Source organism: Ammospiza nelsoni, chromosome 1 (assembly GCF_027579445.1).
Source record: "Ammospiza nelsoni isolate bAmmNel1 chromosome 1, bAmmNel1.pri, whole genome shotgun sequence".
Lineage (NCBI taxonomy): Eukaryota > Metazoa > Chordata > Aves > Passeriformes > Passerellidae > Ammospiza > Ammospiza nelsoni.
The window spans coordinates 139,634,869-139,653,978 of record NC_080633.1 but is presented as its reverse complement, the minus strand read 5'-3'; the positions used below and the strand labels follow the sequence as shown (position 1 = coordinate 139,653,978).

The following is a 19,110-nucleotide window of genomic DNA, read 5'->3' as shown; positions in this document are numbered from 1 at the left end:
TGCAGTAAATAAGGCAAAGGCCAACACTTGAATGATGAACTTAAAAATATTAAACAGCTGCCACATACTCAAGACACCATTCATCCAATGCAATGAAGGAGGCAGGGAGCCTAAGGGAAACACTGTGTGACTGTGTAATTAAAGGCTATGCTAATGAATTTGTGCACAGAGACTGAATTAAGCTTTCATGAGTAACTTACATACTGACACTTCTTAATTTTTGAAAAATCAACTTCGCAAAAAGACTGCCCCCTATAAAACCCATCCACTGTTTTTTTAATTCAGTCCACTCCATAGGTAGGTTAAGTAAAGACAGAAATGTCAAATGCTGTTTGAATAAACTTTTCACCTCGATCACACTATGTTTCACCAGTAGTTTTTGAAAGCAAACTACTGCAGCACAGACTGAGTCAGAGGTCTACTGATAAACAAGTTGTGAAGAAATCCTAATTCCAGCAGAGTGGAAAAGGATCACTGTGACCTGTGCTGGGGCATCACTCAAACATCACCCATTCAGGTGCCAAAATAACATAGAAGTCTCGAGAGAATAAACGGGTTTTGGATTCATGCTTTTCTTTCCACAGAATCAGTTCTGATTTATAAAATAGTACTGGGTATATGAGTTATCTCTTTACTAAAATTAAGAAGTCACTTTAAATACCTCAAACCTGTAATTATGGGCTCTGTCAGAATTTAAAATATTAATTACATTTGAGCCTAATTTTCTATACAGAAATAGGATTTTTTTAAATCATTAAAGAAATAATTATATATCAGAAACAAATCTAAAATGCGTGAATTTTAAGAAAAGGAGCGCACAGCCAATTTTTCTTATGTTTAAAAATAGAATTTCTTTGTGACAGTTATCTAATGAAGAAATGGTCTTGCTTTCAAAATACTGTTATTCAATTAGGTTTGTTATGCTTATGTTAGGGATTAGTCACTCATCTAGTTAAGGCCTACAAAAGAAAAACATTTAGATAAAATAATTTTCTGGGGTTTCCCTATGCTTTTTTATGGTCAAACATATTCAAATATTTCTATCAAAAATAAGTCTTAAAGATTATAAAGATCAGAAAAAGATGAGCAATTATCAGATAAGGCCTACTTCGATTTTGTAGTCATGTCTCCTGTTATGTGGCAGGATATTACCAATTAACATATTGCTATTTTTAATAGTTCTAAGGACTTAAAGAGCGCAGTTGCCTCTCTCAAAACACTGTGGAGGCCACAGAAGGAACCTGCCATAAAATAAGCCACCACAGCAGGAACTTCAATGAGCCCAGAAGGGAGAAATTTGCAACGTGAAGATGCTGATTCCAGGCCAGACAAAGGTACAGTCTGGTTAATCCATCCTGGTTAATGTATCCAGGTAAAAGTTCCCACTGTGGCAAACGGTGAAATAACAGCTCATACAAAAAATCACAGAATATCTTGAGACGAAAGGGGCCACAAGGATCATTGACTCCAACTCTCCAGTGAATGGCGCATACAGGGATTGCATCCACAACCTTGGCATTATTAGCACCAAGTATACCTGGAACTTGGACTGTACAAAGGTGTTTCCCCCAGAAGAACAACTCTGGGAAACCCACCGCTGAGAAGCCCAGGGTGAAGAAAGGATGCAGCTGGATCCATGGCTGGTAACTACTTTTTGTATTTTTGACTTCGGCATTTGGTCTCATTTGCACCTCAGTTTGGGCAGAGGCATCACGTACTAATTGCATCATAACAATAGTTTATGAGGAGAAAGTAGATACCAAAACTAGTGCCAGAATATTTATTTTAACTTTAACTTGTGCTGTCAGGATTTTTTAAGTGAATGCGATATTTATTGATGTGCATAATGTAGTATAGAAAGTCTCTGCAGTCATGTATAAAAGGTACAATAGGAAAAATTCTCCCTCATGGTTCACCATTTGAACACAGACTAACTAAAAATAAAGACAAGTATTGCTGTTGCTTTTCAATGATAGGCAGAATCCAGTTATTAATTTTTTTCAGAGAATCCCAATTTTGCAATAAAAGTTGGCAGGCAAGACTGTTACCACGACTAAGAGCTGTCAGAGAGCCACCACAGTTTTTAACTTTTCCATGTTTCCATGGAAGTTAAGTAGATTAAGTAGATCACTTTATAAGAAGGACATGTGAGATACTTTGGAAATTATGCAGCCTAAAACTTTCTTCATTTGCTAGAACTGCAAAATAATGGATCATGCATTTTTCAAAACAAAAACTAAATGAAAATTGTGTGATTATTTTTTGAGCTACCACAGAACATAAAATCATTTGGACCTCCAGTAAGAATCGGGGGAGAAAAAAAGGGTGACATAATTATCTCTACATCATTCCTGCAATTTCAAGATAATTAACATTTGTGACAGTCATGGAGTCATGACAAGGAAATTAAAAGCAATGACCCCAACGACAAAGTAGGGAAAAGCATATAAAACAATGAATTACAACAAATAGCATGTGCTCCTCTTCAACTTACAAACAAAACTACTCCCCTCATGACCACTAAGAAAGATATTTAAATTCAGATAATTTAGACTTCCTTGCATCCCTTGGAATTCCTTTAAGTGCCTTTACTGTTTCTAGTTATTTGAAACTCATGCACACAAAATAACAGATTTAAAACCAGCCAGAAAACATCAAGTGCTGAGAATTGCATTAAAGTTACACTTTACGACATTTGATTAAAATGAGTTTTATTTGTGACAGCTCCCTATAATTTCTAGATATAGAAGTTAAATGGGGATTCCTAAATCTCACTGAATTACATTCACTGGCCCAGGAGGCAGAGTGCAAACTGAGTTTGTCATGGGTTTAGGGACTAAGAATATACCATGTATACGTTCACTGTCATCCAATGGAAGCCTTAAAATGAATTAAAGAAATAGAAAATGAAAGAATGAGAGAAGGAAATACATAATATTATCATAAGTTGGCCTCAGTGTCACTTACAAATTCTGCAAGACATAATTCCATTCCCTTTGTGAAGACAAGTGTTTTAATGAAGCTGGTAAAAGAAATAAGAAATGTCCTTTGTTAAAGGGAACCTCTATGGAGAGAAAGGAATCAAATTTGTGACTCTTTGTGTTCTACACAAAGAGTGACAAAAAACAGCTGGAAACTGTTTTGCCTATTTGAAGGCTGACAAGTATTAGAGAAAATTCACAAGTCAGATACATTTTATCAGATGCCAGTTTCTCAAAAGCAGGTTCAGCAAGTCTACCTGAAAAAAACCATATTCCTACACATTTATTTGATTTCATAAATGCAAACTCATGATGGCAGTATTGAACAGACCAAACTTTCACTTGAAAGGTCTGAATAATGTAAATGACGATGGAACCTCCAACAAGATTAGGAACCCCTTAGCCAGAAAAAAAATGTTCACTTCATCAATAATCAGCTCACTTCTACTACTGAAAGTAGTGGTGTAAGTGGTGCTTAAACATAGAAAAGTAGTAAAAATGAAATTAAACTAGAAATCATGAAAAATTAGAAGTCTAAAGAGTGACATTTATTCTTGGATCCTTTCAGAAGAGATCTAATGGGATGTTACCCACACTTAATTATTTCACTAAAACACCCAGTAAATTTCAGTTCTGCAAGATAGCTGGACATGGAACACTTCTCTGCACAAAATGCTTTTGATCTGCCTGTTACTGAGAATTCACCTTGTTCACCTTGTCACCAAATAGCCTTGTGGCTATTCCACAGCCACATTATGATTTTGAGAGGTTGTGTTTTACGCTGGGGTGCCACCCCTGCTCCTCAACAGACAGTTCTATGAAACTGCTCAGGGTCTAAATTTGACTGTTCACACCAACTCCATTACTTTAGGAGGAGTTAACTCTCCTTCACTCGGACCCTCACTTTCTACCAATAGTTTTAATGAAATTACAGGAATTTGAAATTAGGTCTTAAGTCAAATGTTCATTATTTCTCTAAAACTTAAAGTCTGCCACTAAATATTTCCTTTCACAGAAAAGTTCTGAAGACAAGTTGCCATAAAAAGCTGAAAAGGAGCTAAGAAAAACCCAACAAAACAGCTACCTCATTTTATCCTTTAGTCAAGTGATTGAAGCACTTATCTCATATGGAAACTGTATGTTTACATGCATTTCACTGAACAAAAGAAACTGGGATACAAAGTAAATTTATACTTGAAATACACTAAAGCGAACTGCTCATTAAAGAGGTTTCTGTAGCAACAAAACCTAACATTATTGAACTACATTCATTTCTTAAGTACTTCAAGTATATTACTGGTAGTTCAGTAATGGTGGAAGAAGCACAGGAGTAATGTGAAATTGCAGCTTCACTGGGCCCAGATCACACCATGTTGTTATGATTTATCTTCACCACCAACTCGGGTCACAACACAGTGCCAAAATCTTGATCTTCTTTACCGGCCCTCAATAAATCAGTCTAAGGTTCAACCATATCGTAGAATTTTGACAATTTTATAAAAGGAGCATTTAAGTCTGGCAAGAACGCTACTTGAAATGCTCCAGAAAAATAAAATACTGTAACTAATGTGTCAGCAAACAACAAGAAATCTTCCCTATTTACAATAAATGTAGCTTTTCAAAAATATCATAACTAGTAGAAAAAGTGGGAAAAATCACAGTTTTTGTAAAGAGATGCACATCATAGATGACAATAAGTACCTCCTTTGGCACAGAAATAGTAGATTTAAATACATTCATTTTGACTGTGTTAACAATTGAAAACTAGACATAGCAGTGCTGACTTTATGATCATGGGCATAAAGCCAACCAGAATTCAATGGAAACAAAATTATCTTAGGTAATTATCTTATTGTTGTGTGTCTCCAAATGTCTTAGGAATAGCCCAATTTGGGCAAAACCTAAATCTTTAGGTTTCTCTTTCTTTTGAATTAAGTCTGGGCTTCCCCCCCACCCCCACCCCACCCCTCCTCACTTGGTAAATGAAAGGTATAGCTAAATATCATGTTTTAAATTAAAGATGAGGTGTTAAGTTTTTTCAGTAGTATTGGTCTCACTGGAAAAAGAAGGCTGACAGTCCCTGAGGAAGACTGGAATGTTGATTCTTTTGATCAGGTTGGTTCTATCTTGCTAAACAAAGAGACAAAAGGAATAAGCTAGTTTTGTTCTGGCTGTCCATATATTACCTGCACAAAGCTTCACAGTGACAGAATATAATACTTTTCCACTTTCAAGTCTTATTAGACTAATATTTAAATGAAAGAATTTACTCCAGAATTTAGCTAACAGATGGTTCTGCTTTAGCAGACATGCCTATGAAAAAAGAGGGCATCTGCAGGAAGAACTGTACTCAGCATTGGTGAGGCCTCACCGCATGTACTGCACTCAATTCTGGGCCACTCACTTTAAAAAGAACAATGAGGTGCTGCAGTGTGCCCAGAAAAAGGCAACAGGGCTCTTGTAAGGCCTAGGAAATAGGTCTTAGCAGGAATGGCTGAGGGAGCTGTTTTTGTTGAATCTCTGAGGAGGCTCAGGGGGGAGCTCACCACTCTCTGTAAGGAGGGAGTAGTGAGGGGGGGGCTGATCTCCACTGCTGTGTCTGCAGTGACAGGAGCAGAGGAAATGGTCTTAAGCTCAGATAGGGAGATTCAGAGTGGCTGTTAGAATAAAAATTCCACTGTTAGGGTCGTCGGGTATCGGGATAGGTTGCCCAGGGAGGTGTTGGAGTCACCATCCCTGGGATGTTTAGGAGGTGTCTGGATCTGGCACTGCATGATCTGGTTTGGCAGTTTAGTGTTTGCAATGATAGTGCTGAGTGAAGAGCTGGATGGGTGATCTTGAATGGCTCTTCCAGCCTTGATGATTCTATTCTAAGAAAATATTGCCCTGGCATGGAAGGTAATAACTAGTTACTACTTAGAGAACAGAGAGTAAAAAACTCTTAACAATTGAGAACATGCCTCAAATGTAATGATTTTAATTATGATTCACATATCTAGCCAAATATCCTAAATACAGCCATTGTAAAATTATTGCAAAAGACGCTTTAAAATAAACTATAGAATTAATGGAGAAAAGATTTCCAGGACCAGTCAGCTGGGTAATAAGGCCATGTTAAAGCAAATTAATTTTATAATCCTTAATAAATAGTTGAAGAGATCAAAACCAGAAAACTTCCAATCACTAGTCTATACCTTTATATGATTATTTCTAAGCTACAGCTGCATTTTGGATAGATAAACAGAAAAAAACCCCCATGATACTTGTAAAAAAACCCACAAAACAAAACCAGTTCTAAATACTCCTTAAAACAAGGGTGGAAGTGGTGAGGAAAAGCAGACAGTTTGAAAAAGGCATTGACAATCTTTTTCCAACTCCCTGCTGGGTAATATGAGCATATCACCAATAGGTGTGGGACCTAAAATTGTTGAAAGTTAATAAAATTTGACCCACCATCTGTTTTTCTTAAAAACAGACAATTAACGATTTAATTGACTTGGCACACCATATATTACAGTACATATGTCACACTAGATGAAGTGATTTGGTTTCTACAAAGCTGTAGAAAAGGTGCCTTGAAGCTTTTAGATTATGCCTATTTCTTGGTTGTAATATTTTAGAGACTTTTTTTTATTTTGAGAAAAAACTATGCCCAGGGCTTAAATTCTGTCATGTGCAGCTTTTAGTCTTTTTAAATGCAATGCTAAAGTAGGAAATAATGCACCATACCGCTATGCCAAATGTTATTTATTACACTGTGTCTGCGCTTTCATTTTATGAAGCCTGGGGCTGGACTGTCAGATTACAGGTGTCCTTTAGGTTGAAATAAAAAGTTAACAGTAGTAATTGCCATGTTAACTAAATACATAGTGTATTCACTACTGCCCAAGTATAAGGCATTTTCACAGATTATAAGTACACTAACACAATGTACATTTTCAGGATTCTTTTTGATTTAATTTATCTATTTCTTACTGTACATTTAAGTGGCTAAGCTTAGGGAGAAAAATAACAAATTTGAGGAGAAAATAATATTAGCACAGTACACTCAAATAAACAAATTACAATGCAGTATCTTCAGATAGTCATAGTACTCAATGGCTTCTATCATCAGATATGAAGGTATTTTTTAACCTAAATATGATCTACAAATGTCATGTAGAAAGCAACCATAACACTTATGGTCTAAGGGGTTTTTTTCATACTTCTTACAGTTAGACTTATGATAAGATTTATTATTGCAGCTATGTCCATATCCTACAGGCATTACATCCATATCTGTTTTAAGTAATTGCAAGACAGAATTCTAAAAAATTCATGGTTGTATATAATAAATAATAAATCGGTGTCAGTCCCTAGGTCTTGCCAACAAGAAAGTGACTGTATTCAACAGCACACTTAATCTTTGTCACTAACAATTAAGGTAATTTTGTTTTCTCCTCAATTTGGCCAAAATTTTAAACTGAAAGGTCTTTTTTTTCCTTCATTACTACTGACAATGTTACTACCAAAAAGTTTAAATTTTCATACAATTCACTACTTTTCGAAAGTCAAGCACAATTCCTTCCCCCTTTTGAAATTCCTAGTTGTAAAGGCAACCATTTTCTCCATGCACCTATATGTATTTATTATAAATCTGGTCTATAAAAGCAGTCATTTCTGTAATTATAGTGAACTTTACCACTTGTCTGCCTTTTCCCTTATCCCTAACTCATAATATGTGGATGTTGATTACTTTTTTTATCATCTCAGACTGAAGAAACAATGCATTAAACATCATTTTTCTCCATAGAACTAATTCAGACACCTATATGTTTCACAATTTTTAATATATATCTCTTACATATATAAATTATATGTGGTCTACTTGTTAGCAACGCATAGACAATTGACTGGAGAGAACTCTGGGTTCTGGAGGAAAAGTCTTAAAAGCATTTAAACTTTCTTTTTAGGAAGGTTGTATATAGTGTGGTTGCTATCCCATTAACATTAAATGGCCATAAGCATTGCAATGACCTGCCATGGCAGGGTTCAGTGTTTGACTGGGTTTGCCATGGCCAGAGCTGCTTTTAAACTGGTTTGAGCCAAAACAGAAGTTGTTTGGCAGTGATGTGACCTATTACTTGTCCTTTCTGAGCTTTTGTGCCAGTCATGTGCAGGGAAGCTCTGACTAATGGGGGTAATCACTGCATAATATTTCACAGCCCTTGGTGGTTGTGGAAATAGGGGTGCAAGGTGGGCGAGTGGATCATGCAAATTCAAAAGAGTAACTGGGAGTCAAAGAAGAAATAAAAAAGAAAACAACAAGAAAGAAATAAAAAAGAAAACAACCATAAACAAGCTGGGTGTTTCAAGCAGTAGGTAAGGACAGCTGCCTAAGGAGACCCAAAGGAGAAGGGAGTCCCACTAGGATCATCCTACTCCAAGTACTGAAGTCAGGATGCTGATAAATTGTAGTACATTCCTCCCCACTGCCTTCTGCAAGTGGAAGGCAAATGTTAATGTTAGGGCACAAAAAAACTTTGTGAAGGTAAATTGAAATCCAGGGAAAAGGAGCAGATAATAGCAAAGTTTTACACCATCTTATATGTATTGCTAATAAATTTCCTCTGTGTAAATTAGATAATCTAAATGCTAGACTTAAAACGTGAATCAGACAAAGAAGAAATTCTTAGTTGTTTTTATACTGTGTTCCAATTTGCTTATGCTTAGACTGAATATATCACTCCACTGAAGTGCAAGTTGCTCTTTATCCCTTCCTTTGTTTGGATGACACAGCTCTCATCATCTTAGATGAGCTGATCTTCAGATCACCTCCCTGAAATGCCTCCTCAAAGAGGAAGAATTGCAAACCCCATGATTTCAGGGACAAGGTGCTCAAAATTACACGAAACAAAAATATTTTAAATTCCTTCTTTAAATTTGGAATAATATCAGCTTGCTTCCCTATTTCCAGGAATTCAGTTGAGTTTCAAATAACATCATTAACAGCCTTCTAATTTTCATTATTATTAAATGCCTACTAAAAGCACCTTCTAGGGCTGACTTGTGAACTCATTTGTTTCATGTCATCTAATTAATTTCATCAGGTTAACTTCTGTATTTGTTCAATAATTTACATTAATACTCAGAGAAAGTTGTCATAATATCTCTTTAATTACCATTTAATTAAAATACTGGTCATGACACCTATTTAGTAAAGTTCATTTTCTTCACAAATGGGTCTCTGTAACAATCCAAACAGTTCAACTTAATAGTCTTAAGTGACTAACAAAAGCAGTAATAAAGATTTGTTAGTTTAGAGGCACATCCTCATATCTCCATATTTTCCCAATGAGTTTAAAATGCAGATTTAATTGATATTATACTGTACAGTTTTATATGTTTTTCCATATTAGTTAATCATTGAAAAAACCAACCCAAGTCCACTACCATCTCCAGTTCCATTTAAAAAGAAAAAAACCTATTATCTGCAGAAATTGAAACAAAGACCTTAAATGCATTTCTGTATCACTGAAGTTTCTTGAAGCTATTTCAAATTTCCCAGACATTGTATTTTCAATTGCTGCTCTCCTAAGCCCCAGTTACAAGTAGTCCAAAACAGGATCCCAAAACTCAGTTTAGCTGAGAAGCCAGCTGTGGTCTTCTTTCATTAGCTGTCCCTATCACCATTAAATCAGCATTATTAAAGTTTTCACCATAGAATTGCAACTTTGTTCAGTTTTACTTTCACAATGCAGTTGTACTTTCACCTAGGTAAAATAATTGAAATTCCACATACATGTTAGATTATTTAACTGCAAAAACTCTGTGTGCATTTTTATTTTTTTTATATTGAAATCTGTTCCCACTTGAGGGAGTCAAATTTTTTCCTTTTTTCCCATGGTAAAGAACAAATATAGAAGTCTGATTGTTACAAACCATAAAAGAACAGGTATTTTTCTGGTGGTTCTCAACATGACAAAACTAAACAACAGAAAATTGTCTCCAAGGGACACTGGATTGATAAAAAATGTCTTTATTGTCAGTATTATGATAAGTAATTCAGAACAAGAAAAAGCCAAAAATAATTTTTGGAGGAATGACATAAAACAGCGCAAGTTTATATTTCAAAATCTTCATTTTTTCCTGCTTGAAAAACCAAAAAAATATTTGTTTCTCAGATTATTTTCAGAATTGTATAGTGTATAAATGCTGACAGATCTATGGAACCTGAGGTTTGTGATATCTAAAGTTAAAAATAGAGCAATAGAAAGAAGCTATCATGGAGACCATGGGGAAAACGTTTTTTACACTCCCATTACTTTTTCTTTCATTTTAACTTAGAGATTCTAGAAAATAAAACTAATTCTGAATATTCACTGTATTTTTAGAGTGAATGGGACCAAAGACTGCATCAGAAGCATTAAACTCCACAGCATGTTGTCTGGAAAACCATAACATTTGCCTAGGCATATCACCTTGGATCTTCCTAGGGTTTCTCTGCCACTCACTTTCTCAGGTGTTCCATCAGACTTTATGAATATTACAAGTTACAAGGAATTTCAGATCAGCTACTCTCACCTTGTGGTACTTCAGCCTAGCAGATCACTTTTTACATGATTTGCAACATTTTCAATGGGCAAAATATTTCACCCTAGAGGAAGGGGAGAGGAAAAAGGGAAAAGAAAAGGGGAGAAGAATGAGATGGAAAGTAATTGTGAGGAGGAGTGGGAGAGAAGGAGAGATTAAAGGAGAGAACAGAGCAGCCATGGCAAGTAGATCTTTTTGTGTAAACAGAAGAACTTTTCTTCAGTATCTGGAGAAGCCATTAATTGTGAATTATAAAAGATATGGACAGATACTAAAACACAGGAAACTAATAATGGCAACATTATTATTGTAATAGTAATGACAACAAAAACAAAGAAATGTATTTTGAGCTGTTGACAGAGAAGGTAAAGGCTCAGCGTTTAGACACCTTAGCACCACCTTGGAGCACTGGTCAGTCAGTGCAGTATTTTGTTTTCTGATAAAATTGAATCTATCAGCATTTTGTACATGCTGCTAAAAACTACATAAAGCTAAAGCTAAAGGCAAAGAGAGATGCCACCCTCCTCCTTTTATTAAAGAAAAAAATTTAAAAGCCTGGATTTAGAATTCAAGGATAAAGATGATTGTCTATTTTTTGATGTGACAACACAAAAAAAAAAAATCCTCTCAAGATTAGAGATTGGATTTTTGCCTTAGTTTTTAGGAATGCAAATTCACACTATACACCTCACTTTAATAACAGATTTGCACCATGGGGATCAACAATATGTTATTCCAGTCATGAAATACTTTACACATAGAAATTCACCACACAGGGCTAAAAGAAAGGGGAAAGAAAAAAAAAACATTATTATGGATATATTTTATCCATATATTTTAGATAACCAACATGAATTATCAGCATAAATAAGGCATCTTTTAAGTTAAAACTCTCTTTGTACAATCTTTCATCAAATTCTCAATTTAAAAACCCTAAAATTTAAAAAAAACTATAAAAGCAAAAAAAAAAAAAAATCAAGCAGAAATTCACGTAATGTCGCCTGTGGCAAAGAAACTAGATTTTAGTAAACTCTTGCTTCATCACCAAAAAAAAAAGATGAAAACTTAGTAAAAGTTTGTCAATAACACCAATTACTGTGAAAGTACAGTCTCATCAGTTGAGAAAAATAATAAGTTAATGTAATGCACGGTAATTTAATGGTTAGTGCACTATCTGTGCACCATCTTTGGAAGTAAGCATCACCATGTAGTGAGCTGGTGTAATAGTTTTGCCTGGGGTAAGGGGCAGTTTTCTTCCCAGAGGCTCATGGTGCAGTTTTGGAATTGCAATGAAAGCAGCATTGATGAGACACTGACGTTTAACCTACTGCAGATCAGGGCTTGCACAGAAGCCAGGCCTTGGGCGCTCCTCAGCAGCCCAACAGTGAGGAGGCTGTGGCAGCACAAACCAGGGGGCACAGGCAGGACAGCTGATCCCGGCTGGCCCCAGGGATAGCCCAGAGCATCTGATGTCACACTCAGCGATAGGAGCTGGAGAAGGAGGGAGACAGGGACCTTCAGACATACAGAGCCTGCATTCCCATTTATGAATAACATTTTTAAACATCTGCCTGACAGCAGGAAAAGGAAAATGAGTGCCTTGCTTAGTTTTGCTTGCATGTGCAGCTTTTGATTTACTTATTAAACTCTGTCTCAGTCCATGAGTTTTCTCACTTTTTCCTTTTGGAATCTGTACCCCATCCTATTGTGAGGATGTGGCCATGTGGCATTGAGGTGCCTGCTGGGGTTAACTGCAATAGTCAAATATAAACAGGCAAATCGTTATAGCATTAAAGCATTATAGCTTTTAGGCATTTTCTCTGGAAATATGTTACAGAAAATGCCAACCAACAGCAAACTGAAATAAATGCCAGCAATAAATGCAAGATACACTCTACACTAATACAATATAAGTAATTAATAGAAATTTCTCAGACTATCAAAATATATGATGAAAAGGCCTGCTGATGTAGTTGTTTTCTAGCATAATAGCACTCACAGAAATTAATTATTGACTTGGAGGAAAAAGAAAGGAAAAATAAATATAATTCTCAGGGCATATGCCTGGCAATATGGAAAACCCAGAAGACCAAGTTAGTAAAGTGTAACATCTCAATCAGTTATGCTTATTCTTTTGAATATTTTATCTGGAAAAAAATTGAAAAAAAATCTATACATACATGCACTTTAAGTCCTGACTGGATTCTAAATATGACTTGCTTGCATCTACCTGACATACTGAAATATACAAAACAAAATAACTACTTTACCCAAGCAAGATGCATTTTCAGCCCTCTCTTCTATGCAATGCAAACAGATGAATAAATTAAGCAACTACTATGCCATGATGTTATTTCAGTAGATAAACAGATGGAAATCTTACTTCTGTCACCCTTTCACAGGCTGATGTAGCAGGAAATGCATCTTTAATGTTTTGAAAGCTGACATCTCCAGAGACTGCCACACACAGACCTTCACCACTGCAAAGAAATTGATGCAGTACAACCAGGAGGAGCCTCCTTCAACTCAAGGCAAGTGTAGTAAAAGGCATGGACTAATCAGGCATGGCACATTCTCAGTGTTGTAAAATGTGTGGAGAAAATAAGGTCTGAAGTCAGGAATCACGACCAGTTGGTAGAGAACACAAAAAACCATGCACTGCAAATAAGGAGGTAGATTCACTCAGAGATAAGAAAGGTGTTAAGTACGGACAAAGAACTCTATATTCCTGCCACTTTTTAGAGCTCTTCAGGTCAAGATTTCCTTACCGCTAATCTATCATGTTGGGCTTTTCAATTCTACCCTTTGGCCAGGAGAATCTTTGAAAAGCATGAATTGTTTTATTACTTGTGTTATTTGTTTTTGCTTTCAGTTATAGAGATAAGGTTCATAAATGCTTGTAACAAAATTCTAACTTAAGCTGTTTTGAATATACTTTTTACTCCCAAATCAAAGATAAACAGTTACTCTCTTATATATGCTTAATGCAGAATACAACAAAACTGATGGCAGTTAAATACACACTGAAATACTGCAGACAACAAAGAGTAACAGCCACTTAGCCCAGCGTCCTGGTTTAAGCAGTAGCTAATATTTAGGGACATAGCAATAGATGACCTTTCTACATGTAATGTATTCATATTGCCCAACAGACTAAGGTCAGAGCAGTGAAAATCCTTCCAATTCTTTATGGATAACACTATCACAAAAGGTTGAATTGCTAAATGCTTTTAATTAAATATTGTAAAGCAGAAAGAATGACCTACAATTTTATTGAACAAAATTAAAAAGTTGTGGGAGTCACCTTCAAATAAGAACTTGTCTGACCGGTTCTCCACTGACAAGAGGGGAATTGTAGAAAAGGATCGTAGTCATATGCCACCTTCCTTTTAACCAAACAAAAAAATTAAGTACAATTATGAATATTAAGTTGACTTGTTGAAGCCAAATAGCCTCATTTTTAAATCAACTTGGAGAATATAATATTAAACAGCACTAACACGGAGAATCAGAATAGTTAGGGTAGGAAGAGACCTCTGAAGATGGCCTAGTCCAACCAGAGATGATCTAGCCCCATAGCCAAATCAGATTTAAAACTCAACATTCAAAAAGAAGCTTATATGCAAAAAGCACCAGTAAATAAATATTTTGGGACATAGAAAGGTGAAATGGAGAAAAAGCATATACAATTTAATTTTCTAAGAACTTGCTTTAAGACTGAAGACCAATTTTCACCAATCTGGGAAAGTTAACAGAAAAATGAAAGTTTCTCAGTACCAAAAAGATACACCTTCCAGAAATTGTTTTAAAAGACATCCAAAAGCCCTACATGAAGATACATTCTGATGCAACTACTTTTAGAGACACATCTTATTGTTAGTTTTAAATGACCTGAGACCAATATATTTGCTTTGAGTGATTACAGAGTTACAAGAAATACTGGTAAAAATTTATTGAGAAGCTAAATTCCAGTGGCTGCATTAAAATGTAATTTCTTAACCCTTGAGTACTTTATATTTTTAAGACCTTCTTTATAACATAACCTGCATAGCCTTTTAAGATATCAGAAATACCAAATAAGGTTTTATGAAAGATCGCATCTGATGCAACATTGATTTATATTTTTCCCTATAAATTTTATGAAATTATGATTTTGAATATTTAAAAAGAGCCAATTACATAGTAACATTTGACTATTTGTTGGATTGAAAATGCATTTGTGTGTGTTTAAATGCACACATATACAAAAACATTGCACACAATCTCTTGATTAAGGGTAGAAAATGGCTAGTAGAGCAGCAGTAGTCTTTTTATTCAAACCCAAATGCAAAACACATATCCTGATAAAGATAGGAAACTCCTTGTTTCAGCCGTTCAACAAACATGAACTTTTCTAATAATCAAGATGAACTATTGAAGATTGCAATGTTAAAAAACTGGTTGGAAGAAATTAGTAATTAAAAGCTAATATCCCAATAACAACAACAAAACAAGCAAAAATAACAACAATTAAAAGCAAAAAAAATCCACAAAACCCAAACAAACAAAAAAACCCAAACAAAACAAAACAAAACAACCTAAAACACATCACAAAACTTCAAGGTATGTATCAAAGTTTTGGAAGAACTTATTTTCTAGGGAAAAACACATGATCATTTGTAAACATCCCTCTCATAACCCCCCAAAACTATCAACTAGTATCCAAATAACATAGGTACTCCATCAGAAAATATCAAAAGCTTCCAATTTGCCTAGCTGCCATAAAGCAATAGTATAAAACCTAAGTAATTTTTCTGTACCCATGATTCTATGAGAACTTGGGTTGTGATTCAAAGTGCAGGTTGAAAAGCTTAAGAAATGTCCAATTTCTTAAGGTGATTTTAGTAATGTAGGACAGGGATGCAAATACAATTTCTATTTTTGGGAAGAGTTCCAAAAGACACCTGAAAAGTACAGATGTAAACCTGAGATGTAACAAGACTGTAGAAATTATAATTAAGCTTAAATTCAGCTGACACATGGATAAAAATTACATCAACAAACCACCACGGTTTTTTTAAAGCAAAGTCCTGCATTATAAATCCACTAATGCTTTCCAGAAAGATTAGCTGGCATAGAGATGAGAGAAATTCAGTTTAAGTATACTATTTGTAGTTCTAAAAGAGCATTTGAGGAAGCCCAAATGGAAGGTTCTTACAGAGATTAGGAACTCTTTCATAAAATGACAGGCTTTTTTTCTGCATGTTAGCTTAAAATAAAGTTAGTTGATGGTAAAAGTAAATGGTCAGTTCCACCAGAGGAGAGAAGTTACTAATGGACTTCTTCTGTATCTGAACTGTTTCACAGAATCACAGAATAGCTAAGGCTGGAAGGGAGCACAGTGAGTCACCTGGTCCAACCTCCCTGCTCAAGCAGGGTCATCCCAGAGCACAATGCCCAGGAGAATGTCCAGATATTGAATACTTCCAGCTCTTGAATTTTTCCAATGAGGGAGATTCCAGTGCATGGTCACTGCACAGTAAAGCTCTTCCTCATGTTCAGGTGGAACTTCCTGCACACCAGTTCTTGCTCATTGCCTCTTGTCCCATTGCTTGGCACCATCAAGTAGAGCCTGGATCCATCCTCTGATGCCCTCCCTTCAAATACTTATAGACATTGATGGGATCCTCTCTCCAAGATCTTTTCTCAAGATCGAACAAGCCCAGCTCCCTCAGTCTTTCCTCATGAGAGAGATGCTACAGGCCCTTCCTTATCTATTTTGCCCTCCACTGGACTTGCTCCAGGAACTTCATGTTTTTTCTTTTGGGTTTTTTTTTTTTTGTTTTTTTTTTTTGGTTTTTTTTTTTCTGAGGATTCCAGAACTGGACAAAGTACTGCAAATGTGCCTCACTAGGGCTGAGTAAAGGGGCAGGATCACCTCTGCTGACCTGGTGCCAATGCTCTTCCTAATGCACTCCAGAACACCACTGGCCTTCTTGACCACACAGACACACTGCTGGGCTCATGGTCAGTTTGTTTTCCAGCAGGACCCCCAGGTCCTTCTCCACAGAGCTGCTTCCCAGCAGGTCAGCCCCCAGCCTCTAATGGTCCATGGGGTTATTTTCCCCCATGTGCAGGACCCTGCACTTCCCTTTGTTGAATTTCAAACTTTTCTCTGCCCATCTCTCCAACCTCTTAAGGCCCTTCTGAAGGCCTGGACAGCCCTTTGGGGTGTTGGCCACTCCTCCCAGCCTTGTGTCATCAGTCAACTTGCCAAGGAGGCATCTGCCCCTTCATCCAAGTCATTGATGAATAAGTTAAATGATACTGGGCCCAATATGGAATCTTTTTCACCAATAGTGAAAAACTTCAACTAGGTTGTCACTGATTATGACCCTCTGGGATCTGCCATTCAACCAGTTCTCAATCCACCTCACTGCTCACTCATCCAGTCAACAGTTCCTGATTTTGTCTATCAGGATTTTGTGAGAGACAGCATCAAAAGCTTTGCTGAAGCCAAGGTAGACAGTATCCACTGCTCTCCCCTCATTGATCCAGGTAGTTGTTTCATTGTAGAAAGCAATGTTTGGTCAAGCTTGATTTACCTTTAGTGAATCCATGCTGAATACTTCTAATCTAACACTTCTTGTCATCCATATAGATACAGATGCCTTCAGAATGAAGTGCTCCATCACCTTTCCAGGGATTGAAGTGAGGTTGACTGCCCAATAGTTCCCTGTGTCCTTCTTCTTGCCCTTTTTGAAGACCAGGGTGAGATTTGCTTTTTTCCAGTCTCCAGGCACGTCTCCTGATTGCCATGACCTTGCAAAGATGACTGTGAGTGACCTCGCTATGGTGTCAAGAAGCTCTTGTGGACACATCCTGCCAGAGCTCATGGGCTTGTGGATGTCAAGTTTGCTTAGGTGTTATCTAACCCAATCCTCCTTCACCAAGGAAAAGTCTTCTTTCCAAGACTCCTTTACCCTGGTCTGTGTCAGAGAACCCTGAGGGCTGATCATGTTAGTGAAGATTGATACAAAGAAGGCATTTGATAACTCTGCCTTCTCTGCATCCTCTATTACCAGGGCTCCTCTCAATTCACTAATGGGCCCACATTCTTCTTTTGTTTTTCTTTTTTTATTGATCCATTTTAAGAAGCTCTTCTTGTTGTGGACATCATTGGTCAGATTTAATTCCAGATGGGCCTTGGCCTTCCTGGTCTCTGATTTCTACTTATTCTGACAATCTCTCCATATTCATTCCAAGAGGCCACTTCCATCCCTGCTTTCATCTCCTGTGTATTTCCTGTTGATGTTTGAGTAGTGACAGCAATTTTTTATTTATTCACACACATCTCTTGTCTCCTCTGTCTGATTTTTTACTTGTTAGGATGCATCATTCTTGTGTAGGGTTGGATGTGATGCTTGGATATCAACCAACTCTCTTGGACCCCATTTCCCTGTGGTGCTTTTTTGTATGAGATTCTTCAAGGAACATCTCCAAACAGACTGAAGTCATCTCTCTTGAAATCAATGGCTGTAATTTTACTTGCTGCCCTGCTTCCTCCTCACCCAATATTGAACTTCACAATCTCATGTCCACTACAGCCAAGGCTGCTTCCAACCTTCATATCACCAAAAAGGCTTTCCCAGTTCAGTAGAATGAGGCTGAGGAGCACACCAATCCTTGTGGGGTCCTCCAGTACCCGTGTCAGAAAGCGGCCACCAAGCTTTCCAGGATCCTCCTGGATTGTCTCTGCTCTGCTGTGTGGCTTGTCCAGCAGATGTCAGGGTAGTTAAAGTTATTGTCTGGCAATATATTAGAAGATGGAAAACAAGGCAAGCAGTGAAATGACAAAACTTGCTGATGATAGCTTACACAAAACAGTAATGAGGACAATTACCTGTGAGGAAATAAAAGTCCTGCAAAATCAAGTAAGCAGTAAAATGGAAGATTAAATACATTGTATTTTCTAGAAAAAATAAAAAGGCATCAGATAAAGCTAGTAGAATTACAGTGAACAGAAGGAAATACTTCTTCACTGAAATGTCCTTGCCATAAAATATTTATAATACTAAAATTATATGTAAGCTTGAGAGGAAAAACAGATGAAATCATGGATGAAAAAGTCCATCAAGTTTTACTTACTCTAAATACACTGGATTTAGAAAGTGTCTATGCCATAAACTTAGGGAGTAAGAAAATATTTTGTAGAAGTGTCACTATATAATTTCTTGCTATTTTTTGCTTATGTTGTATCCAGTTACATGAATCTTTCTTATGCTTCTCTAAAACTGTTCTCATACTCTTTTAATCTAGGGATTACAAACAGAAAATTCTATGTTGAATGCATGGTTTGAAAATTAGATACAAATATTGTTAACATATTTGATAAGGCTGACTGAGTGGGGTCAGAAAAAGTCAGTGGTAAATTGTGGCCAACAAAGCAGGAAGAACACAAGAGTAAAATACACAATCAACTACTATCTTGGCATTAAGTTAACAAGGGGAACTGCCACAAGTTTCTGAAATGGATGTACTTTTACTCAATCTGTTCAAGAAATATCTGAAATAGAAA

At 36.4% G+C, this 19,110-nt stretch overlaps 1 protein-coding gene across 3 annotated transcripts in view; it reads right to left on the bottom strand.

Annotated features, from left to right (window-relative positions):
• Positions 1 to 19,110, bottom strand: part of CSMD3 (CUB and Sushi multiple domains 3) — a 581,587-nt gene that overhangs the window by 269,003 nt on the left and 293,474 nt on the right. The window lies entirely within an intron of this gene.